This window comes from Nomascus leucogenys, chromosome 1a (genome assembly GCF_006542625.1).
Source record: "Nomascus leucogenys isolate Asia chromosome 1a, Asia_NLE_v1, whole genome shotgun sequence".
Classification (NCBI taxonomy): domain Eukaryota; kingdom Metazoa; phylum Chordata; class Mammalia; order Primates; family Hylobatidae; genus Nomascus; species Nomascus leucogenys.
In genome coordinates this window covers 16,695,817-16,722,281 of record NC_044381.1, presented here as the reverse complement: position 1 = coordinate 16,722,281, position 26,465 = coordinate 16,695,817, and positions in this window count along the sequence as shown.

Below are 26,465 nucleotides of genomic sequence, written 5' to 3'. Positions count from 1 at the left end.
ACCATCTTTGTTTATTCTGGAAGTCTCCCAGGTGGAAAGGGCTGAGTCCTTCAGGGACTTCATGCAAACATCTTGGCTGGACTGAATATGGTCCCTCTCCAACCCAACATTCCTCTGGACAGGGCAAGAGGTGGTGCTGCCTCAAGCCATAGGAATAAATCAGGGTGGTGATTCTTAAGTCAGTGTGGCAATGTTCATTATTTCTTGAGATGTTAATCATTTTGCTATACTAACATGACTCATAGCCAAATTCAAATAAATTTGAGAAAAAATACAGAAAAATAAATTTGAGAAAAATTCATTATTCCTTCAGATGTTAATCATTTTGCTATACTAAACATGGCTCATAGTCAAATTCAGATAAATTTCAGAAACATAACTAAATCAATCTATTTAAGTCAAAGAGATTACTTTTTATGTGGGGACCTGTTAGAACTTTAATATGTTAATAAGCAGTTCAAATTGCTGGGAAGGGAAAATAGAATACAATGAACCCGATCGCGCCACTGCAATCCAGCCTGGGTGACAGAGCGAGACGCCGTCTCAAAAAAAAAAAAAAAAAAAAAAGAATACAATGAACTCCCAAATGCTTTGACCTGAGAACCCCTTAATAGCCCGGCATCTATGTCTTCCAGAACTTGGGTTCTGTGGCATAGTGCTTGGGAAACACTGAATCAGGACATGAACTATTTAGATGATGATGCTGTGTGCAGGGTTTGATCAGGGCACTGGTAATTCAACATATGAAAGGTTGCTTATCATGCATCAACCTCCTGGATGTGGCTGAAATGCCAGCACCCTGAGGTTTTGCAGTATAAAGGTAAATGCTACAGGAGCAGACAAATGACTCGGCTGGTGGGACTCAGGTGGACGCCGTGATCTCTTGGGAGCAGAACACTCATTTTCCTCTTTTCGGAGAACACGCTGGCCTGGACAGGGAGACAAAGGGCCTGAAGAAGCTTTACCACAAAGTTTATGCTTTTCTATTTGGAAAAGGTCTCAATTTCATGTGTGTTAATGGGATGTGCCCACTTAGAGGGAATATAAAGCAATTACTTTCTTGGGGATCTAAAAGCACTTACTGGTAGACTGCATGTTTGTCCAGGAACCCAGATGCAGGCAACAGTCCCTCTCTGGGGGATCCAGAGCTGAAGCTGAAGAACAGGCATGGTACAGGGGTGAGCAGGTGCCCCAGTCACTCCCCTCTCTGTGGGCCTAGTGGGCACAGGTGGTGCATCCCATAGGATGGGTGGGAGGGCTTTCCTCACCCTCATAGGAGCCACAGTCACCTAATCTGTGCTTCCTTCTCTGCAGACATTAGCATGGTAATTCCATCCTGTTTTGTGAAGGAAAGAAGACAGTGCCTATAAAAACATACAGGTCTTCAAATCTCTTTAACCTCCCTTGAGACTTTCCTGGAACTGAACCAGTACATTCAAGACCATTCCAAATGAGTACTATTTTTTCTTGATTCAATGTCGGTTAGGATATGGGGTTCCATGCCTATTCTACAATACTGCTCACTGCTGGACTAGCCATCACCTCCTGCCAATCATGGCCACTGTGTCCACCACTCATATGCCTACTTGTCCCTTGTTGTGTAAACTGTCCAAATCATATCTCTCCCTGGGTCCTAGATATGGTAGCAGTGGAAGCATCTGTGTTCCCTCCTGCATCCATCAGGAGGGGCTGCTTAGGCTACAGTAACAAACAACCCCTGCATTACAGTGGTTTAAAAAGGCAAAAGTACATTTCTAGCTCATTCCACATGCTCATCGCTCATCAGCAGGGGATTCTGCATGGGCCTCACTCAGAGGTTCAGGCTAACAGATCCTACACCACCTAGAACACAGCTAGCCACATAGTACAGAGATAGGGGGACATCACAAATCTTGAATTCACTCTAAGACTTTTGCTCACATTATTTCATTATTAGTACTTTTCATAACAGCTATCATTTATTGAATACCCACTCTGGGTCAAACACTTTTCAAACATTAGTTCATTTAATCCTCAACCACTACAAATTTGTGAGACATTTATTTCCTCCATTTTTCAAGTAAGAGACTTGAATCTTAGAGAGATTAAGCAATTTATTGCAAATCTAGCAAGTCGCAGAAACTGGCTTTGATTCCTCAGCCAGCTCCCAAATCCCTGCCTTTAGTTACCTTGCCTTCCTCACTTGACAACATTCTCTGATTCTTGAACTTATTTATGTAAAGAATCTTAGAAGAATATGACAATGAAATCATAGTTATGAATTTAAGTAATTGTCTTATTGAGGCCGGGCATGGTGGCTCACACCTGTAATCCCAGCACTTTGGGAGGCCAAGGTAGGTGGTTCACGAGGTCAAGAGACTGAGACCATCCTGGCCAACATTGTGAAACCCTGTCTCTACTAAAAATACAAAAACTAGCTGGGCGTGGTGACATGTGCCTGTAATCCCAGCTACTCGGGAGGCTGAGGCAGGAGAGTCACTTGAACCCCAGAGGCGGAGGTTGCAGTGAGCCGAGATCGCGCCATTGCACTCCAGCCGGGGTGACAAGAGTGAAACTCCGTCTAAAAAAAACAAAAATTGTCTTATTGAAAGTGGAAAATTTTAATGAAAAATTAAAATATAGCAAAAAGCATATAAAAATTAGTGCAATACTTGCATTTGTCTTTGTTATTCATCAGTGAGTAAAACTGCTAGTGTATCTTCCTACTTATGCTTGTAAGAAGAACTTCATTTGTTCAGTAATTATTTCCAGTAGCCTCCTCTTAGCAGAGATTTTGCTTTCTGAGGTTTCAATTACTGGTGGTCATCCACAGTCCAAAAATACTACATGGAAATTTTCAGAAATAAACAATTGATAAGTTTTAAATTTCTCACCATTCAGAGCAGCGTGATGAAACGTCACACTATCCCGTGCCATCCCACCTGGGACCTGAATCCTCCCCTCGTCCAGGTATCCACGGTGTGTAAGCTCCCTGACTGTGTGTCACTCAATAGCCATCTTGGTTGCTGTGTCACAGTACTTGTGTTCAAGCAACCTTTATTTTACTTAATCATAGCTCCAAAGTGCAAAAGTAGTGGTGCTGGCAATTTGGATATGTAAAGGAGAAGTCACAAAATGTTTTCTTTAAGTGAAAAAGTGGATGTTTTCCATTTAATAAGGAAAGAAAAAAATCATATGCTGTACTTGCTAAGATCTGCAGTAAAAACAAATCTTCTACAATTTCTTCATAAAATTGTAAAGAAGGAAAAAGAAATTCATGCATAGCATATATGGTTTGTATATCCCTTATTGGAAATGCCTGGAACCAGAAGTGTTTCAAATTTTTTATTTTTTTGGATTTTGGAATATTTGCATACATATAATGAGATATCTTGGGAATAGGACCCAAGTATAAACATGAAATTCATTAGTGTTTCATACATACCTTATACACATAGCCTGAAAGTAATTTGTATAACATTTTTAATAATTTTGTGCATGAAACATAATTTGTGTTGGGTGTTATGTATGGAATTTTCCATTTACGGCATCATGTCAACACTCAAGAGAGTTTTGGATTATGGAGCTTTTGGATTTTAAATTTGCAGATTAAGGATGCTCAGCCAGTAGAGAGGTCAGCACTACTCAAGGTTTTAAGCATCCACTGGGGTTCTTGGAACATACCCCCTGCAGATAAAGGGGAACTATTATATTTTCTGTTTCTTTCCCCACACATCTCTTGACAAGCCTCTGAATATTGATTCGCATTTTAAAAGAGAATTTTCAGTGCCAGAGCCTATTGATAACTTCCCTGCTGCCCAGAAGTCACTAATCAGTGACATCAACTTTCCATTTGATATCCTTGAATTCATGCTCAGAACCAAGAGAATAAATTCACACACTTGTAATGATTAATGATCTGATTCATTCAGTTATCATTTGTCAAAATATTTACATTTCCAGAATATTTTGATGTTTTATGGGGATAATGAAAGTAAATATTTAAAATGCAGATAGTCCTAGAAAATTTAGAAAATATGGCAATTGTAGACTGTAGCCTTTCCAAAAAAGGTGAGATTTCTCTAACCATGTCTTTCTGTTTCTCTCTGTCTCTCTCTCTCAATCTCTTTCACCCTCAACACCCCTTACCTAAGCCCAGATTCCCCTCACAGCTCAACTCTTTCCTTTGCCTATGGGAAAACAAGAAACAATGGTTTTTGTAAACATCCAAAGTCTGGTAGCCTTCTGTCTTCCTAACAACAGAATTTAAAATCTCTTCTACAGGGAATTAGTCTCTACTTGAGATGGCCCCTCATCTATCCACTAACAGAGGTCATACAATTTACTTTTAGCAGGACTTGATGGGAGCCATCAACTCACTCAGATTCATCCCCACCACTCATAAACCTAGCGGAGCTTGGCTTCTCAGCAGCATCTGAAGGATATTTTTACCAGGGACCTGCCTTTGGTTCTTAGACAGGGGTAGCTGGAGAGAAGAGGTCAGGGTTCAGAAATCTTCCCCTAGGGATGCAGGGCAATATAGTGCAATTCCATTGACAATTTCATAAAAGTCATGGGTTAAGAGTCAACTCCCAATCAAAGGCTTTGAAGAGGGACTTTGAAAGGGACTGTTAATGTTTTGCCTTTGCAACAGATTTGTTCCTGTTTTCTTAAATGAATCCACTACTTCTTTAGATTTAGTCTTCCAAACAGCCCTCAAAGTAAAAGCCTTATCATCCATAGGTAAAATTGTTCAATCTTGGTTGATAAGTCAAATGGCAAAAAGGCATGAATACAAAGCAATTTCCTTGGAGAAGAATGTTGGCAGGCCTGACTGATGGCTTCTGAGCTCACATCGTCTCTGAAAAAAGGCCCTCCTAGGTTTTTTAAGGGCCCAGTTCCCCATAACTTTCTGTAGCTCCCTTGGGTATCAGCAACTTTCTTAAAATTAGTCTAACAAAAAAAGTAGACTCAGTTATCCAATGAATTAAGGGAATTGACAGGGCCACTGCGTTGGGGCACAGCTCCACTGGGTGCCATTCACGTTATATTCTATGTAATCAGTGAACCCTGGAATTATGCAACACAGTGGCCCTAGTAGGTGAGTGAGGGGTAATGAAAGATTCTTTGATTTATTACTGATTATGCTTAAATGATCATAATTCATTCAATGAAGAAACAAGTTATTTAAGAAGTTAACAAATGAATAAGGTTCAATTTTTATCAGGAAGGAAAAAGTAATAATATTTGAATTAGCATGCTGCTGTATTAAACACAACAAAAAAGTATTTCTTTTTAATGCTTATATATTGACATATATACAAATAAACTTACCTGAGATCTTTGGAACCCCCTGCAATGTGGGAGTATATGGAATCATCTCCTGCCCTTTCTCACTTTCACCAGGTCTCCAGTTTTGCTAAGGATAATGCTATATGCTTCTTAGAATATCATATCTTTCTGGCCTCTGGTAGCTTCTTTTACAAGTTAGCTCAAAAAGGGTTAAAAATTGACAATTCCTCTAATAGGTTAACAAGCATCACAAACACATAGGTGGATATGGGAGATTAGCATCTAACGTCTATTCTACCTGCCTTCTCAGGGGTCTTCCTGCACTGTAGAAGCTAAAAAAATCTTAAAACTACATTTATTGGACTCCCTTGCAGCTGTGATTCTGGATGTTATTTAATTTGGAAGGCAGAAATGAGATAAGGGCATGTTTTGTGCTGCTTCTGTCATTTCCACCAGCAATTGCTGCAGTGTTGTTTGGTTCTCCTATAGTAGCTTCTCCATTGTGATGGCTTCATGAGGCAGGAGCAGTTCTCTCTGTGACCCAGTGCTGTGGTGCTGCTCTTAAAGTCATATCTCAAAGCTCAACCTAGGCCTCTTTCTTGTGCAATGCATGTTATGAAATAAATATTTGTAAACTAGGTGAATTCTATTTCTTGCTACTGAACCTGACTGATTTCAAGTTCACCCAAGGTCAGTTATAATCAAAAAAATTAAAATTGTCTCATAAGCTAACAAAATGCTTTAATGATATTATTAATACTTGTGCAGTTGCAGTTAAACAAGTATTCTCTACACTGCAAGTTGAAAAACAAATTAAGTATAAGCTTTTTGGTAAGTGATGAGGTAATAAGAATTAAGAACTTTGAAAAGTTTATTTTCTTTGATGTAAAAATCCTTCTTCTTAGAATTCTAGCTTTAAAATATATTTAAAAAGTTGTATGGACTATGAGGTTCACTACAGTATTATTTATAATAGTTAAAAATTGGAAACAAGCTAAAACTACAATTATAAGGAATGTAAAATAATTATGCGTTGTCTATGTGACTGGCCATAGTAACACTGAGGCATGTTTACATGATTCTACTGAGCTTTTAAATCAAAATGGTATTTTTTGTGCAGTTTGATAAAAACAATGACAATACATGTAAACATGCAAAGAAAATAATGTCAATATACCAATAAAAATGGGAAAATAGTATTTTCTGGATAAAGGGTATAGACAGCATTTTTATGTATTTCACTTTTCTGGTTTCTTCCTTAATTTTTTAAATTAAATTATACAATAGAAAAATTAACTTTAAAAAAGAATATAATCTACCCCACCACCAATAACCTTCTGTGGTTAAGTTTTTACTGCTCAAGTTCATCATTCCCTGCCCCATCATCCAATATTTATTGAGAAGGCCCTTTAACATCACAAGACTCTAATGCCATGCACTGATTTTTACGATCTTACTGGAAAACTGCTGGGTGCATAGAAAAGTATTTGTGCATGTTGTCTGCATGCATGTCATATATCATTTTGGATTGCTAGACAGCAAAGGAAGAACACCATAAACACTAATTTTTACTCCTAGATGGCTTAGTAATTTGCTAAATTTCCTTGTAATTGCTTCTAATTATTCATTACATTAGAGTAGAAGGTGGCAGCTATAAATTTTCAATGAAAACAAAATTTAAATACAATGCATCCAACTGTCTCTGCAGACCCAAGTGGCAACCTGTTTTTCGTATTAGGGAAATCCAACAGACGCCAGCAACACATGCTGCTTCTTAATGTAATGAAGGAGAGTGAGCCAAGGAAGTAACACTACGCTGGATTTGTGAAGAGACTGCAGAAGTGGCTCACCGACCTCATCCATGTACCAAAGCATTTCGGGAGTTGACATCTTCTCAGGTGGGGAGTTTTCATTAATCCCCTGCACTCTCCCCTGTGAGTTGTCAGCAGCTCTGGCCATTGCTTGATTCATGCATTTATTCTTTCTTTCTTTTCTTTCTTTCTTTCTTTCTTTCTTTCTTTCTTTCTTTCTTTCTTTCTTTCTTTCTTTCTCTTTCTTTCTTTCTTTCTTTCTTTCCTTCTTTCTTTCTTTTTTTCTTTCTTTCTTTCATTCACTAAATACATATTGGGCACCTGCCTCTGAGCGAAGCTAGGTGGGAAACCAAGAAGACTCTTCTAAAAGAGGCTGAGGGAAGGCAATCTGCAAGTAAATCACCACGACCCTTCCAGATAGAGGCCTCTTCTATCTAGAAGGGGATTTGAAAAACGTCTTGAAGGAGGTAGTAATGGAACTGGACCTTGACACTTAAAATTTGACAGGATATGCTGCCGTTGTGGAAAACAGTATGGCAGTTCCTCAAAAAGCTAAACACAGAACTACCGTATGATCCAGCATTTCTATTTCTGGGTATATACCCCCAAGAAATGAAAGCAGGGACACAAATGTGTACATTCATGTTTATAGCAGCACTACTCACAATAGCCAAAGGTGGAAGCAACTTAAATGTCCATCAACAAATGAACGGATAAAGAAAATGTGTTATGTACATACAATGGGATATTATTCAGCCTTAAATGAAATTTGGATACACACTACAACACGAATGAACCTTGAAAACATTACACTAAGTGAAATAAGCCAGACATAAAATAATAAACACTGTATGATTCAACTTATTTGGAATACTTAGAATAGTAAAATTCATAGACAGAAAGTAGAATGGTGGTTGTAAGAGATGAGAAGAGGGAGGAGTTAGTGTTTAATAGGTACAGAGTTTCAGATGGGAAGATGGAAAAGTTTTAGACATGGATAGTGGTTGCATAACAATATGAATGCTCTCAATGCCAATGAACTTTACACTTAAAATGGTTAAAATGGTCAATTTTGTGTTATGTATATATTATCACAATTTTAAAAGTATTTAAAAAAATTGACAGTGTACAGGGAGGAGGAAGGGCACTTGAGACAGAGTACAGAGGTGGGAAATTATAGGCTGTAGTCAGAAAACACAGAGGAGACCACCTTGGCTGAAAGATATTGGATGCCTGACAAGAACAGTAACAATAATAACAGCAGTAGTCTTCATAAATACAACCCTTTATGAGCATTAATTTTAGTGGTCTGGATAGAAGACTAAACCAGCCACAACATTCTCTTAAGCCAAAGGCTAATCCGGAGCGAGGCACTAACTCACTTCAATTCTACGAAGGCTGAGAAGGTGAGGAAGTCGCAGAAGAAAGATTTGAGGCTAGCAAAAGACTGGTTCATGAGGTTTAAGAAGCCATCTCCATTACATAAAAGTGTAAGGTGAAACACCAAATGCCGATGTAGAAGCTGCAGCAAGTTATCCAGAGGATCTAGCTAAAATCACTGATGAACATGGCTATACTACACAACAGATTTTTTTTTATTAGACTTTAAGTTTTAGGGTACATGTGCACAACATGCAGGTTAGTTACATATGTATACATGTGCCACGTTGGTGTGCAGCACACCAACAGATTTTTAATGTAGATGAAACAGTCTTATATTGGAAGAGTTCAAGGCTTCAAAGGGCAGGCTGACACTCTTGTTAGCAGCTAATGGAGCTGGTGACTTTAACTTGAAGCCAATACTCATTTACCATTCTGAAATCCTAGGGCCCTTAAGAATTATGCTAAATCTACTCTGCCTGCGCTGTATAAATGGAACAACAAAGCCTGTTTACAGCATGGTTTACCAAATATTTAAGCCTATTGTTGATAACTACTGCTCAAGAAATGAGATTTCTTTCAAAATATTGCTATTTATTGACAATGCACCTAGTCACCCCAGATCTCTGATGCAGATGTACAAGGAGATGGATATTGCTATTATGCCTGCAAACACAACGTCCATTCTGCAGCCCATGGATCAGGAGTACTTTTGACTTTCTAGTCTTATTATTTAAGAAATACATTTCATAAGGCTATAGCTGCCATAGATGGTGATTCCCCTGATGGATCTGGGCAAAGTAAATGGAAAACATCCTGGAAAGGATTCACCATTGTAGATGTCGTTAAGAACATTAGTAATTCATGGGTGGAGGTCAAAATATCAACATTAATAGGAATTTGGAAGAAACTGATTCCAACATTCATGCATGACTTTGAGGGGCTCAAGACTTCAGCTGAGGAAGTCACTGCCGAGGTGGTGGAAATAGCAAAAGAACTAAAATTAGAAATGGAACCTGAAGATGTGACTGAATTTCTGCAATCTCATGAGAAAACTTGAATGAATAAGGAGTTGCTTCTTATGGATAAGCGAAGAATGGTTTCTTGAAATAGAATCTACTCCTGGTGAAGATGCTGTGAATGCTGCTGAAATGAAACAAAAGATTTAGAATATTGCATAAACTTAATTTGCTAAAGCAGTGGCAGGGGTTGAGAGGACTGACAAATTTTAAAAGAAGTTCCACTATGTGTAAAATGCTATCACACAGAATCACATGCTGCAGAGGAACCTTTTGTGAAAGCACAAGTCAACCATTGTGGCAAACCTCGTCGTTGTCTTATTTTCAGAAATAGTCACAGCCACCCCAGCCTTCAATAATCACCATCATGATCAGTCAGCAGCCATCGACATCAAGACAAGATCTTCCACCAGTGAAAAGATTACAAGCTGAAGGCTCAGATGATTGTTAGTATTTGTTTTACAAGATTTTTAATTAAAGTATCTGCATTTTTAAAGACATAATGTCTTAATAGACTACAATATAATGTACTTAATAGATTACAGTATAGTGTAAACATAGCTTTTATATGCACTGGGAAATTAAAAAATATGTGTGACTCACTTTATTGTGGTGTTCACTTTAGTCTGGTGGCCCAAAACCGAACCCACAATATCTCCGAGGCATACCTGTGCTTTTTTTATCTTAAAGTTAGAGATGAGAAAGGTAGGTACAGGTCAGAGAGGGCAAATAATTTGCCTCGTAGGCATCGGAGGCTGCATCTGGCTGTGCCTGTATGTCCCAAGAGCCCATGCTACATGCTCCTGCCTCCCACAGGAAGGTGGGAAGAGAAGTGGGTTGAACCTTTGAACGTCAGATTGCAAAGGTAGGCCTTAGTGAGTAAATAGAAGAGATCCAGGAAAGAATTTTGAGCAGCACAATGGTATAAAGAGAACTATACCAGGGAATATTAATCTGACAGCTAACTATAAGAGAGGTGAGAGGCAGAAAGCTAGAGAGAAACTTGGATTTTTTTCCAGGGAATAAATAATGATGGCCTGACTCGATAGACTGTGATGGAAAGAGAGAGGGTGGACAGAGGCAGGAGGAATCCTCAAGGCCTCAGGAACAGAATAAACAAGGAGAGTAAGATCCACTCAGATATTATTCTGTGGTTTTTAATACTGGAAAGACAGTATAGCTATCAGATACAGGAAGCCCAAGGAGGCAAAGAGGTTTGTGAAGGAAGAGAGTATATTGCGTTGGGGACATTTTGAGTGGGAAATGCTGGCAGATCTGATGGGTGAAGGCGTTCCCGGACTGTGTGAAAGTGAAGGTGTCAGACTTCAGCTTGAGAAATCGAAGTACCCATGCAGGAAAACTGTGGTAGCTGGTGTGATGGTTGGTATCCCAGGGCTGAGACCTATACAGTTAAGCATTTAAGAGTTCCCAAGATGTTGGTGGGCTCTCTGCCTGTAAATTCAGCCAGTCCACCCTCTCCATCCATGCACAGCAATGCTACCTATAATCCATGAACAAATAACAAAGGAATCCCAGACACTGGGGAATATCTCAAACATGAATAAGAATGACCAAGATGAGCAAACACAAACAAATGACCTCAGAGGAACTGTGATAATTCAGTGAACTAAAATCATTCTCATTTGTATTCTGCAAGAGTCTGATACAAAATTGTATTCATGGAAGGAGAGCATGCTGCCATTATAAAATAACAACCAGCAATCATAAGGAATTCTTTGAAAAAAAATTATCGTTGTTATAGTAAAAAAAAAAATTCAATAGAAAATATGGAGATTAAAGTCAAGTAAATATCCCAGAAAGCTGACCAACTACTTAACAACACTTAAGACACAGTAAGAAAAATGGTAAGAGGCCCAGATGATGAATTCAGGAGGGCCAACCTCTGACCAACCAAAGAAATAATACAAGAATGAAAGCTCATGAGTGTAGTTGTTCAATGTGTTCATTAGATTCCCAGCCTAAGGAGTAGAAGAACCGTGCCCAGATAGATCCCTATACAACTTCTACACCAGGAATAAGGAGATCCTAATATCTTCCAGAGCAAAAAAAGACAGGCCACATTCATGGATGCTGTGGCCATGGGAGCAAAGTGGACAGGAGGAGTCACACATGAGACACCCTCCTTCAGTCTTAAAGAACCCTCCTTGGGCAGCACAGAGGAAAGTCCTGGTTAGCCAGAATTTAGTTATCTCCTATGTTCACCCTAACCTTCAGAAGAGAACTTCCTATTTGCAGATCAGTCCACAAGGGGATCTGATGCTATCAGAGAAATGAAGTGATTGAGAAGGAAAGGACAATCTCTTCCCCTCTCATCACTAAAGGGACACTGGCCCACTGGGGACAAGACTCTGAGTCACCAGGATGTCCCAGTATCAGTGACAAAGTGAACAATCCTTGAGAAGATAAGGAACCAAGACAATCTTCCAACTGATGAGCGGGAGTGGAAAACCCTCAGAGAAAGGAAACAAATAAGTTTTATTCAAACTTCTCACATTCTATTGTCATTTCCTGTTTATCTGTTTCCTAATTAACTGTAAGCTTTGGGAAAGCAACGTCTATATCTTATTTTGCAGTTTTATCCTGCCCTAAACCAGTCCTAGTGCAAAATAGGAACTCAGAAAATGCTGAATGACTGTATGGACAGATGGAGGAATGGATACATCTCCACTATTTTTAACACAGAAAAGGCGACAGTGGCTGTGGACCTGCCACTAAAAAGTATGCACATTCTGCTCCATTATTAAAAGAAGCTGCATAATTGGGCTCTGTTGTCACTCCTAACAACAGAAAAGACCATTTTGCCTGTCATTCTTCAAAAAAATTGTGAATAATAAGTTTATATGGATTATTAAAACTTCATCTCTAAGAGAATTTCACCGCAAAAAAAAAGTAAAAAACAGCATTTTTCACACCATTACTATTTTTCAGATTGCATCTTTCATTCCTGCTTGCAGGACTGTCTTCCTGCACTGTTCCTAAATGATGGTAGCTTAAACAGGATAGAATAGGTGATTCTCTCAGGAACGAAGGAAGTCCAAGGATAATCCATCCAGGGGCCCAGTGTCTGTCTTTCCAACCCAGCATTTTAGCATCCTCAAGGTCACCTCATAGCCACTACATAGTCCAGTATAGCAGCCAACATACACATGCCAGGAGACATCAGAAGGAAGGGAAAAGGAGCATGTGTTGCACCTTCTCCGTGAGTCATTAAAGAGGCTTCTAGTAATATTCATACAACCTCTTGCTTTACATACGCTCCATTGGCCTCCCATTTGCAGATGCTAGAGAAGAGTGTCTTTTAATGGAATAAATCAGGGTCATCTTACTAAAGAAAAAGGGGAAGATGGATACTCAGGAGCGAATCAGGCTCTACCACATGACAGTCAGATGTGGGTATTCCTGGGGATGTCATCCTAATACCCTCTTCTCATTGTATACTCTTTTAGGGCAAACTAACCCATGTCCATGGCTTTCAATGCCATGTTATACCACTGGTTATAAACTGGTCTTTTTTCAGCATTCCATGCTCCAGAGGTTTGGGGTTTTTTTTTTTTAATAAACTGTTGACCTTGGAATACCAAATAACACTATACTGTTATCTTGCACATGAACCTAGGTGTGCTCATCACCAAGGATAGAGCTAGGATTCAGAAAATAATGTTTCAATCAGAATGTCAGTAGCGAGGAAGCTGAAGAAGTGCGGAAAGGAAAAGAGCTGAGTGGGCCATTTCTTTAGGGGGAAGCTTCTGTGTTATGGGTCTCTGGAAGCACTGACAGGGAGTGAGAGGGCTGAGCTGCTCTGCTTCCAGCTTCCTCACTGATTCCAGAGAGACACATATGGCTGCCTCCACAGGCCCTTGCTGCCTGCTTGTTCATTCCTTGGGCATTCCCTAGTGACGCATCTGCACGTATATCCCTGCAAAATCCTGGCTAGCCTGGAGTATCTTGCAAGCAATCTGGGTACTAAAAACATTCAGTCCAAGAAGTTTTTATTTTATTGAACATTATAGAATTATAATATAAAGTTTGCGTAATGAGAACCATTCACATAAAATCAACAAGAACAAAGTGAGTCTATTCTGTGGAGGAGCTGGGCTAGGTACCATGGAGAGGCAAAACCTCCCCTCCACAAAGTACACACACACATTCAGACTTCAGAACATTCAATTTCTAATCTACTTAATTCAACAATTTCTTGTTTAAGTTTCTACTCTATGTTGGGTACTCTGTTGAGGCACTTGGGATGTAAGGATATAAATTACTCAGACTATGAAATGGTTCTATGTTTTCTGAATTTTAATAATGAAGAACTGAGAAGGATCAATTCTTGTTTTGGAATAAAAAGAACATTATTTATTTTTAACAGAGTTGCCAGCATTCAATTCGCCTGTAATGCATTTTTTAGATCTCAGAGATTATTACCATTAGCTGTCCACTTTCAAGATTTATTTTTTCCTCAAATTTATTTTTATAGCAGCTCAAATAAAATATGTTTTGTTAAAAATTAGTTCCATTTCCCTTCCAAATAATATTGGACTAAATAACTCAGAAGTTTATCTAGATTTTTAAAAAATGAATGCATGTCACTTATATTCACATCATTCTTGTTAAAGGCATTTGGGTGTTCTCAATTTTCTACCAATTTGACTATTGATGTATGTGGTTCTTTCTGCTTTGGACATAATTAGAAATACTAAGTGATGATTCTCATTCACTTACCAGAAAGAATCGTAAGGGAAATGATCAAAAAGCTTAAAGATAATGGGTCCAAGATAAGAACATATTTTCTTGTAGTTGAAATGAGAAATAAGACATAACTCTCCTTTTTGTTAAAAAAAATTATTTAAGTAAGAATGTTTCTAATTAGAGAATTAACAATGAGCTAAGGAAAAACAACTGTGGTATACTAGGCTTAATAACAGGGTTCCCGGAGACTGTACCTCAATATTTGATGTCTACTTTGATATCAGGAATGCAGACGGAAGGGTGAGTATCTGTTATTTCAAAGTGGACAGAAGTTTCCTTTTTAGCTAGACGTAGACACTGACCCCTGCTAAAGTCAGACCACTCTAGTTTGAAAGGACAAACTAGAGCTTCTTAGTTCTACAAAGTAAAACCCATTCTATTTTCTGGAGCAGAGAGAGATAAAGAGATAAACTTCTCTCCATAACAATACAGAAAGCATCCTTGCTATAAGCAGTTACATCTTTGCAAAATTATAATAATACCATTTTTTATGTTAATTATAAAATTATAATAATACAAATTGTATTACTGGAGAAGAAAGGGTTTTCTTCTCCATTAGGCAGAAGAAGTGTTGGGGGCCTGGACTGGCCAAGGGCCTGCTTATATGGAAAGAAGGTCTGTCGACACTGGAATTCATGTGATGGCCAGAGGGCTAGGGTGGGAGATAGCCAGGCAATGTTTTACAGATGGGCATGGTGAGCGTTCGGAACCCAGGGCAGTGATAATTCATAGCCAACTATGTGTTATGGCCTCCTATAAGGCAATTCCATTCTGCTTACCTCATGCCTTCAATAAATGGTGTTAGATGTTACTGTATAGTCTTAGCTGTGCTCTGAGAATTAGAAGTGAGGCTTGTGGCCAGACCTGGGGCCCAGCAATGCAAGGAGAGGGGCAGCAGTCGAAAGAAATACAAAATGGCAAGAACAGGGGGCCAGAAACAGAGAGGGCTGCATTTAGGACAAGCAACCACTAGGATGGATCCATGAGATGCCTAAGCGTTTCCAGGGGGCTCTTAGAAAGACTTGGGAAACACTTGGAAAAAAACATTTCTGGACGCATGAAAGGTGAGAACTCTGACTATATTAGACGAGATTAAAGGGAGGGATAATCTCTATAGTCAAGAATGTGGGGACATGTATGTCAGACTTAGATGAGATCCTAAGAAGAAACCTAGTATGGTGCCACAACTATTCAATGGGGGAAAGAAGAGTCTTTTTAACAAACAGTGCAGGGATACCTGGATAACCACATGCAAAAGATTGAAATTGAACTCTTACCTCACATCTTTTAAAAAAATTAACTCAAAATAGATGAAAGTCCTACATGTAAGGGCTGCAACTGTAAAACTCTTGGAAGAAAACGGGGATAAATTTTTGAGTCCTCTGATTTGGCAATGGAGTATTAAATATAACACCAAAAGTATTAAATATGAACAAAAAACAGATAAACTAGATGTCATTAAAGTTGAAAATCTGTGCTTCAAAGGACACTATAAAGAAGTAAAAAGATAATCCACAGAATGGAAAAGATATTTGCAAATCATATATATAAGGGTCTTGTATCCAGAATATATAAAGAACTCTTACAGCTCAATAACACAAAGGCAATTAACCTAATTGAAAATGGGCAAAGAAAGTCAATCCTAAGCCAAAAGAACCAAGCTGGAGGCATCACCCTACCTGACTTCAAACTATAATACGAGGCTATAGTAACCAAAACAGCATGGTACTGGTACCAAAACAGAGATATAGACCAATGGAACAGAACAGAGCCCTCAGAAATAATGCCACATATCTACAACCAACTGATCTTTGACAAACCTGACAAAAATAAGCAATGGGGAAAGGAATCCCTATTTAATAAATGGTGCTCGGAAAACTGGCTAGCCATATGTAGAAAGCTGAAACTGGATCCCTTCCTTACACCTTATACAAAAATTAATTCAAGATGGGTTAAACACTTAAATGTTAGACCTAAAACCATAAAAACCCTAGAAGAAAACCTAGGCAATACCATTCAGGACATAAGCATGGGCAAGGACTTCATGTCTACAACACCAAAAGCAATGGCAACAAAAGCCAAAATTGACAAATGGGATCTAATTAAACTAAAGAGCTTCTGCACAGCAAAAGAAACTACCATCAGAGTGAACAGGCAACCTACAAAATGGGAGAAAATTTTTGCAACCTACTCATCTGACAAAGGGCTAATATCCAGAATCCACAATGAACTCAAAGAAATTTACAAGAAAAAAACAAACAACCCCATCAAAAAGTGGGCAAAGGATATGAACAGACACTTCTCAAAAGAAGACAGTTATGCAGCCAAAAAATACATGAAAAAATGCTCATCATCACTGGCCATCAGAGAAATGCAAATCAAAACCACAATGAGATACCATCTCACACCAGTTAGAATGGAGATCATTGAAAAGTCAGGAAACAACAGGTGCTGGAGAGGATGTGGAGAAATAGGAACACTTTTACACTGTTGGTGGGACTGTAAACTAGTTCAACCATTGTGGAAGTCAGTGTGGCGATTCCTCAGGGATCTAGAACTAGAAATACCACTTGATCCAGCCATCCCATTACTGGGTATATACCCAAAGGATTATAAATCATGCTGCTATAAAGACACATGCACACGTATGTTTATTGCAGCACTATTCACAATAGCAAAGACTTGGAACCAACCTAAATGTCCAAAAACGATAGACTGGATTAAGAAACTGTGGCACCTACACACCATGGAATACTATGCAGCCATAAAAAATGATGAGTTCATGTCTTTTGTAGGGACATGGATGAAGCTGGGAACCATCATTCTCAGCAAACTATCGCAAGGACAAAAAACCAAACACCGCATGTTCTCACTCATAGGTGGGAATTGAACAATGAGAACACATGGACACAGGAAGGGGAACATCACATACCGGGGACTGTTGTGGGGTGGGGAGAGGTGGGAGGAATAGCATTAGGAGAGATACCTAATGCTAAATGACCAGTTAATGGGTGCAGCACACCAATATGGCACATGTATACATATGTAACAAACCTGCAAGTTGTGCACATGTACCCTAAAACTTAAAGTATAATAATAATTTAAAAAAAAGAAAATGGGCAAAGAATCTGCATAGTCATTTCCTCAAAAATATACGAATAGCTAATAAACACATGAAAACATGCTCAACATCATTAATTATCAGGGAAATGCAAATCAAAACCAAAAAATACACTTCACACCCACTAGGATGAGTACAATAAAAAATTATTGTCAGATAATAACAAGTGTTAGGATGTGGGGAAACTGGAACCCTTATATATTGCTAGTGGGAATGTAAAATGGTGCAGTTACTTTTGAAAACAGTCTAGAACCTTCTTGATTGGACACAGTGGCTCACTTCTGTAATCTCAGAACTTTGGAGGGCCAAGGTGGGCAGATCACCTGAGGTCAGGAGTTTGAGACCCGCCTGGTCAAAATGGTGAAACCCCATCTCTGCTAAAAATACAAAAAAATTAGCCAGGCGTAGTGGTGCATGCCTGTAGTCCCAGCTACTCGGGAGACTGAGGCAGGAGAATCACTCGAACCCAGGAGGCGAGACAAGACTCCATCTCAAAAAAAAAATAAAAAAAGAAAACAATCTAGCACTTTCTCAAATGGTTAAACATAAAGTTACCATGTGACTTTCTTAGGTATATACAGTTATCCCTTGATATCCATGGGGGATTAGTTCAGCCTACCCTCACCCCCAGCCCAGGATACCAAAATCTATGGATGCTCAAGGCCCTTATAAAAAATGTAGTATTTGCATTTAACCTACTACACATATCCTCCTGTGTACTTTAAATCATCTCTAGATTACTTATAATACCTAATTCAGTGTAATGCTAAGTCAATAGTTGCTATACTGTATTGCTTTTAAAATTTGTATTTTTATTGTTATATTGTTTATTTTAACTTTTCGAATATGTTCAATCTGTGATCCATGGTTGCATGAATCCACAGACGTAGAACCTGCAGATACAAAGGGTCAACTGTACTCAAAAGAAATGAAAACATATGTTCACACAAAAACTTGCACAGAATGTTTATAGTAGCACTATTCACAATGACCAAAAGGTGGGAGCAACCCAAATGTCCATCAGCTGATGAATGGATGAACATAATGTGGCAATATCCACACAATGGAATATTATTTGGCCATAAAAAGAAAAGAAATAGTGATTCATGTTACAACATGGAAGAATCTTGAAAACATTACGCTATGTGAAAAAGTCACTCACAAAAGACCACATATTATGTGATTATATGAAATGTCTAGAATAGTTAAATCTATACAGATGGAATGTAGATTAATGGTTGCCTAGGGCAGGTGGAGTGGGAGTGACTACTAATACAGGATTTCTTTTTGGGTTGATAAGAAAGTTCCAAAATTGGCTTTGGTGACAGTTGCACATATTTGTGAAAATACTCTATCATTGAATTGTACACTTTAATGGGTGAATTATATGTTACATGATTAATACTTCAATAAAGCTGGTATATATGAGTAATATATATGTTATTTATATGGTATATATATGAGATATAATATATATAGTAACCTAGTTTACCTTCTACTTTAGATGCAATTGGACAACTCATCCTTCCAAGGCCAGACTCTTCCATAATGTTAAGGGCCTCCAGGGAAATGAGATCTACCACTTCCTGCAACTCTTAACTTCAAACAACCCTCAAGGGCAGACCGCTGTCCTTCAGGACTAGAAATACCAATTCTCTAGTACTTAGACCCTTTGCTAACTTTACTAAGAAATCTTAGTATTCTACATCAGAGGTCTCGAATTTAGACACCTGTGGGGATAAGCCAGTTAGAAGAAATGTGCGGTGGTGGCTCAGTAAGGCAGCGACGGGGCATTCGGTGAACTGCAGTTGCAAATGGACACCTAGAGTCATACAATGTGCGGGCCATGAAAATTCACCAAGGACATTCACAATTAAAACAAAAGAGAATCAAGCAGCACAAAACCAATGCAAGGTCGAGGAAGGAAAGCAGATTGCTGGACAAGATTTCCCCACTGGGCCACCAGCTTGTGATCTTTGTTCTAGAAGAGACAAGCAATAGCTGTAAGTTTGTTATTTTTCCTTTACTGAACTGAATTTTCCAGCCTTCTCAAGAGCATGTTAAGTCAAAAAAATCATCTTTCTTTCTTTCAGTTATTTTTTACTTCTGGTGCTGGCTGTGCTCTGGCCTGACACACTAGTTAAAATTTCCATTTCATCCAGGAGAGCATCCTATGTCTAAGCCTCTGCTTTGGGCCTTCACTATTGGCTTATGTTATCCCAAATGTGAATGTGCAGTGGTGAAAGGCAAACTGGACAGATAAGGTGGCTAGCCATTTCTGGTGCTCCCATCATATCTCGGATAGCCTGACTGCATCATCTACAAACTCCCACGTGTTCCTCTGTGATCCCAGCTGCAGCCCTCATTAGTGTTGAATTGATTTCTGGGGCTGCATCACCCGGTCAATGCCCATCTCCTGCAGTGAGAGGTAAAAGGCTGCAGTCCCTGTGGGGCGCTTGTGCTTACTGTAAACCAATCCAGACTCCCCGCCGTGTGTTTGCACACAGCCCTCACCTCTTCAGCTTCTGTCCACAGGACCTGGCTCCACAGCAAACATTTTAGCAAAGTGCATTTTGGGGGTTGAAATATGAGCACCGAAGGGATACTTTGCAGTTAAGGGAAAGTAGGACATCCCAGTCCTCATACATATAATACCTCTTAATGGTCAAGGGTGAAAACTTGGATTTTATCTAAGCCTGTAACTCTCTTTCTAAATTCACCCATTATGTTGAGATCAGCAGCGTTAGTTTCACTGTCAAATAATGACACAGAAAAAGCCCAACCAGAGTATTTAGTTCTTATATCCAAGTATTTAAAAGCCTTTTTTAATATTCAGAAAATGTGCCCCTCCATCCCTTACCCCAACACCTTATCGGGTAGGTAAATGTTATCAGCTTGAAATCTAAGACACGCAGTTGAGCCCAGGAAGTTGTCCTCCCAGTGGGCTCTTCTTGACACTTTCCCATCTCCTTTTTGCTGTTTTTCTAACTTCTCCAATCAATTTAGTGCAAATTTCCATTTGCTGTGTGCCCAGGAAATATAAGGGAGCCATTGTGTTGTGGAATAATTTGATTGTTGAAAGAGGAACTCTGATCTTAGTCATAAAATCCTTAGCATTGTAGAACTGGAAGGGACCTTAGAAATCATCTAGTCCCATCACCTTCAATGTGGATATTATTCAAGAGACACCAAGAGGATATATGACTTGCTGAAGGTCACAGAGCAAAGTAATGACAGAGACAGGACTAGAACTCTGGATGTGGGAAGCTGGGATGTTTTCTTTTTAATTTTTCTTTTTTACAATCACTAACAGAGATGCAGAAATTGTGTAAAGGGTTATCAATATGGTGAGTAAGCAGTATGAATATTACAGAGTCGGGCATCACTTAACAAGGATATGTTCTAAGAAATGCATTGTGAGGTGATGTCATCATTGTGCAAATGTTGAGTGTACAGACACAAACCTAGATGGTATAGCCATCTACATCTAGGCTACGCAGTGTAGCCTACAGCTTCTAGGCTACAAACCTATACAGCATGTTACTGTACTGAATACTGTAGGTAATTGTAACACAGCAGTATTTCTGTATCTAAACATAGCAAAAGTACAATGCAAACATGGTATAAAAGATAAAAAATGGTACAACTACAGAGGGCACTTACCATGAATGGAGCTTGCAGGACTGGAGCGTGCTCTATCAGTAAGCCAGTGGTGAGTGAATGTGAAGGCCTAGGCCCTAGGACATTACTGTACATTACTGTAGACTTTATAAACACTGTACACTTAGCTACGATAAAGTTATAAAAATACTTTTCTTTCTTCAGTAATAAATTAACCTTAGCTCACTGTAACTTTTCTACTTTATAAACTTTTAATCTTTAAAAAAAGTTTTGACTCTTTCATAATAACAGCATAAAACACGAACACAATGTACAGTTGTACAAAACTATTTTCTTTCTTATATCCTTATTCTGTAAGTTTTTTTTCTATTTTTAAATTTTTAATTTTTTAAAATTTCTGAACCTTTTTGTTAAAAAACAAAGGCACAAACACACACATTAGTCTAGGCCCACACAGGGTGAAGAACATCAGTATCACTGTCTTCCACTTTCATAGGAGGGTCTCCAGGAGCAATAACACACATCGAGCTGTCATCTCCTATGACAACAATGTCTTCTTCTGCAAGACCTCCTGAAGGACCTGTCTGAGGTTGTTTTATGTTAACTTTTTTAAAAAAAAAAAGTAAAAGGAGTACATTCTAAAATAACAGCAAAAAAAAAAAAAAAAATGATAGTAAGCTGGGCGTGGTGGCTCATGCCTGTAATTCCAGCATTTTGGGATGCTGAGGTGGGAGGAAGCTTGAGTCAGAGTTCAAGACCAGTCTGGGCAACATAGTGAGACCCTGTCTCTACAAAAAATCAGATGGGCAATGGCAGCTCCTGCCTGTAGTCCCAGCTACTCAGAGGCTGAGGTGGGAGGACTGAGCACAGAGGTCAAGGCTGCAGTGAGCCATGATTGCACCCCCACACTTCAGCCTGGGTGACACAGCGAGACACTGTCTCAAAAAAAAAAAGATAATAAATCCGTAAACCAGTAACATAGTCATTTATTACCAAGTATTACGTAGTATATATAATTTTAGTGCCAGACTTTACTATTACTTGCAGCACAGGTTTGTTTACACCAGCATCACCACAAACATGCAAGTTGCATTGTACTACTGTGTTATTACAGCTACAATGTCACTAGGCTATAGGAATTTTTCAGCTCTATTGTAATCTTATGGGACCACCACCACATATGCAGTTCATGGTTGACTGAAATGTTGTTACGCAGTGCATGACTGGAATAGCAAAATACAAAGTCATCAGCAAACCTTTGAATCTGGGTTACCTAATAAAATGCTCCTTATCTCCCTGCCCCCGCCCACACACACACCCTACCGTAAATACTTATATACATATATGAGAAAACTCTCTCTACACACACACGCACACACACACACATATATGAGAAAACCCTCCTTACTTGGGCAAAGTATAGAAGAAATTAAACTGGGCAGCCTGAGTTGAGGGTGCCATATTGTTTTCTTCGAGAGAGAGGCTCTGCACTTAATGAATGCAAGTCATTTAGTCACAGACAAACTTTTTCAGAAGGGCAAGAATAATCCATCAGCCCTTTGAGAAACTGGGCAGCATATCCCACAAGATCATGCACTCCTATCAATTGATTCCTATCTTGATTTTCTAGGCAACTGAATCCTGAAAAGGTGAGGCCCTTCTCTGAGTCACTAGAAAGTTCAGCATGTCATTATAAATCAATGCATTAGCTTTCCAATATATACATACAACCCTCTTGGCAAGTTTGGTTACTGTGAATCAGCCAATCATTTCTGAATGAGCCAATCATCATCTTCAGACTGTGCAAAACTAAGGACAAAACACTGGACTCTGATGATCCTCCCTTCCCACTCAATTCCAACCTCCTCCCCCATCAAAGGCTGTAACTCTGTGAGATCCAGTTGAAGACAGCATTCTCATCTCATTATGGCTAAAATTATACTAAGAATAAGTGGATTTTAGCGGGGAAAAGAAATAGGGGAAGATAACATTTGTTGAGAAAGAGTAGTTATCATACACTTCTGCACATAGTAGGAAATAGGGAGTCAAAAGATATCTACAGACACACCTGGCTGGGCAAGGTATGGGACACTCACACTCAAATTCTGTCTCCCCATTCTCTGAGGATGAATATTTCGCATCTTTTCCCCTCTCCTCAATTCTCTACAATCACTCCCCACCTCAGTCTGCTGATGACCTCACTTCAACATATTAGAAAATGGAAAGTGTTAAAAATGATTAAAATTTTTTTCTACCTAGAAACTTTTAAAGTATTAAAGAGTTCTCACCCACACTTCCTTGCCACAGAGATCCAACTCATTTGGGCAATTCAAGAGACACACATTGCCTCAAGGGGAGAGGTAACAAAAAACAGCAAGCAAAAAAAAGTCAATCTCTTGTTTTTGAAACATTTTATAGAGAATAATATGGAAAGAAAAGGCTTTGGGTTTGTAGTTTTACAAACTTTTTGAGCTTCATAAATTTTAGCTGGAAGACATATGGAAATGTGTGTGCATGTTTTGGATTTCACAATGAGGAGGACTGGGGGTCGGGGAGCAGGGCATGCAATGTGACTCTCACATGATGAAGAATTATCCTGCCCCCAAAGCCTACAGCATCCAGTTAAAAAATGCTTCTTTAAAGTCTTGCAGGTCTCAGGGCATTCTGCTTTTGCCATAGATATTAGATTTTGTGAGAATAGTTGCAGCTCCTGGCTACCTTACCTCCAAATTACATAAAAATCTCATATGATGGCTAGATGGAGAAGAGTCAGAAGGAAGAGAGCTTAGGTACTAGTGTGCTCCTGAGAAGAGAGCCTGAGGTCTTGCTCCCAAGCTGAGTCACAGGAGCCTGGGGACATGATTCATTTCCTCTCCCCCGTCTCCAGATAAGTTGTGGAATCTAAGAGCAGAGACCTATGTCTCAGTCCAGGACAGTGCCCAGGTGCTGGGTGGGAAGGCCCATAAAAGAGGAGAAGATAGTGCAGGAGCAGTAGAATTGCACATGACTGCATGAAGTGTCCGGATGGAGGGGCTGGAGGAGCCTCATAAAGGGAGTCTCTACAGCTCTGTCTTTGGAGGCAACAGCTGGATGCTTTCTGGTACAGTGACAATAGTGCAGATGCTGCACCACTATTGGAAGACCTGGGGATGGCTTGGATGAAGACAAGGACTGCTTGGATGGATAGAGAGGTCCGAGCTGCGGGTGCTTCAACCTTGTTCTGATAGCACTACATCAGGCCATGTCGGCAGGTTTTCTTTCTTTCACCTCTCTCCCTCCCTCCCTCCCTGTTTGCTTCCTTCCTTCCTTCCTTCCTTCCTTCCTTCCTTCCTCCTCCTTCCTTCCTTCCTTCCTTCCCTCCTTCCTTCCTTCCTTCCTTCTTTCCTTCCTTCCCTCTTTCTTTCCTTTCTTTCCTTTGTTTCTTTCTTTTCTTTCTTTCTCTTTCTCTTTCTTTCTTTCTCTTTCTTTCTTCCTCTTTTCCTTTTTTTTCGACAGGGTCTCTCTCTGTTACCCAGGCTGGAGGGCAGTGATGCAATCATAGCTCATGGCAGCCTCAAACTCCTGGACTCAAGCAATCCTCCCATCTCAGCATCCTGTGTAGTTGGGACTACAAATGCATGCCACTATGCCCTAGTTAAAAAAAAAAAAATTTATGCTGCCCAGGCTGGTCTCTCTGAATGATAGAGGTTACATTTAGCACTCATGTTGAAATAGAGTGTCAAAATAAAATTTAGATTGTTTTCAGAAAAAGTTGTCTCTTTTTCACATGTAGCTTTGGGGAACGAGAAATTCAAGTTGCTACAGTACAGACCCACCTTTCCTGTTCTGATGGAGGAAGAGTTTTGCTGAGGAGTAGGGGCAAGAACTGTCCCTCTCTTCAAATTTTCAAAGAGGGAAGGGAGTTCTCCTCCACTGCCTTTAAAGTTTCTGCATTTAATGAATGCAAGTCATTTAGTCACAGATAATTTTTTTCAGAAGGGCATGAATAAACCTTCCAGGAAGGAACAATCCTGGGTAGCAGGGTGAACTACCACTTGCCAAGCCTGATCTAGTTACTACTGCTTCTGAAGGTCCAACCTATCAGCAACAGAAACTAACAGTAAAAGATCAATTGGCTATTTGATGACAAATCGACTATATTGATCCTCTGCTATCCTGGAAAGACTAATAGTTTAGTCTCAAAGGAATAGACAATCTGGGTATGGACTTGCCTTTCCTCCCCAAAGCTTCAGCCACACATCACTATCTGGGGGCTTATGAAAAGCCTGATCCACAGGCTTGGAACTACATAGCATCTGACTAGGAGATCCACTTCCCAGTGAAGGAGAGGTGGGATCCACTGATCATATCTCATTTTGTACAACCCAGAAGAAGTCAGCCTAACAGAGTGACAGAATGACCTACTGAAGACTGAGCTGAGAGGAAATACTCTGCAAAGATGAAGCACCGTACTCCAGGATGCAGTATATACTGAATTAGAGAGCTCTGTATGGCACCATTTCACAAAAACAGAGAACACATGGGTCTGGGAACCAAGGGTGAAGCAGGGGTGGCTCCATTTGTCATCATTCTGATCTCCCTGGGGGACTCTGTGTGTCCCATTCCCACAACTCAGGGCTCTGAAGTCTTAGAGGTATTGGTCTTCAAATGGGGCACACTCTTACCAACAGATATGATAAGGATCCTACGGAAGTACAAGCTACAGCTACCACGGGAGCACTTTGAATTCCTTGCGTCCAGGCTCCAGCAGGCAAGAAGAGTCATCATCTTGGCAGGGGTAATTGATGCTGATCATCAGAGGGAGGTAGAGATTCTGTTGCACTGTGGGGTAAATATGCAAGGGAAGGATATGTGTTAAACCTGGGTGATCCACTTGGGCACACCCTGGTATTTCCTTGCCCAGTTCTGACAATGAATAAACAAGGGCCTGAGAAGGGTATGTCATCAGGGACTCAAATCCCTCAGAAAAGAGGATTGGGGTACTGCCACCAGGTAATTCCCTGAGACGAGCAGAGGTGACAGCTGAGGGCAAGGGAATTTTAAATGGATAGTGGAGAAGAGTGAGTATCATTTATAGCACTTAGATCAAATGCAGCAACAGGGGCTGTAGTTTGTCTCCCTAAACTCCCTCTGGTAAATGTCCCCTCAGAAAGAAAGGCCCAGTGGAATCCTGGAAGGGCTACTCCCTGAACTTGCATAGAGAAGTGGATCTGGACTCTGGCAGCCAAGTAGGTGTACCACTCTGACCTCCCTTCAAGAAAAAACTTATTTTTTAGCTGCAAAAAGTGTCGTTAACTCACAGCCTATAGCTGCAGCAACTTTGGGATCTACACAGTCCAGGAGCTGGAGCCATGCTCCTCTGGGCAGTCCCCAGCCAACTGCTGAGCATGGTAGGGGTACGAGAGTCTGGCCATTTCTGCCCCAAACAGGACTTCTCTAAGAGGCAGTCTTTGCTCTAGAGCTCCATGTTGGTTT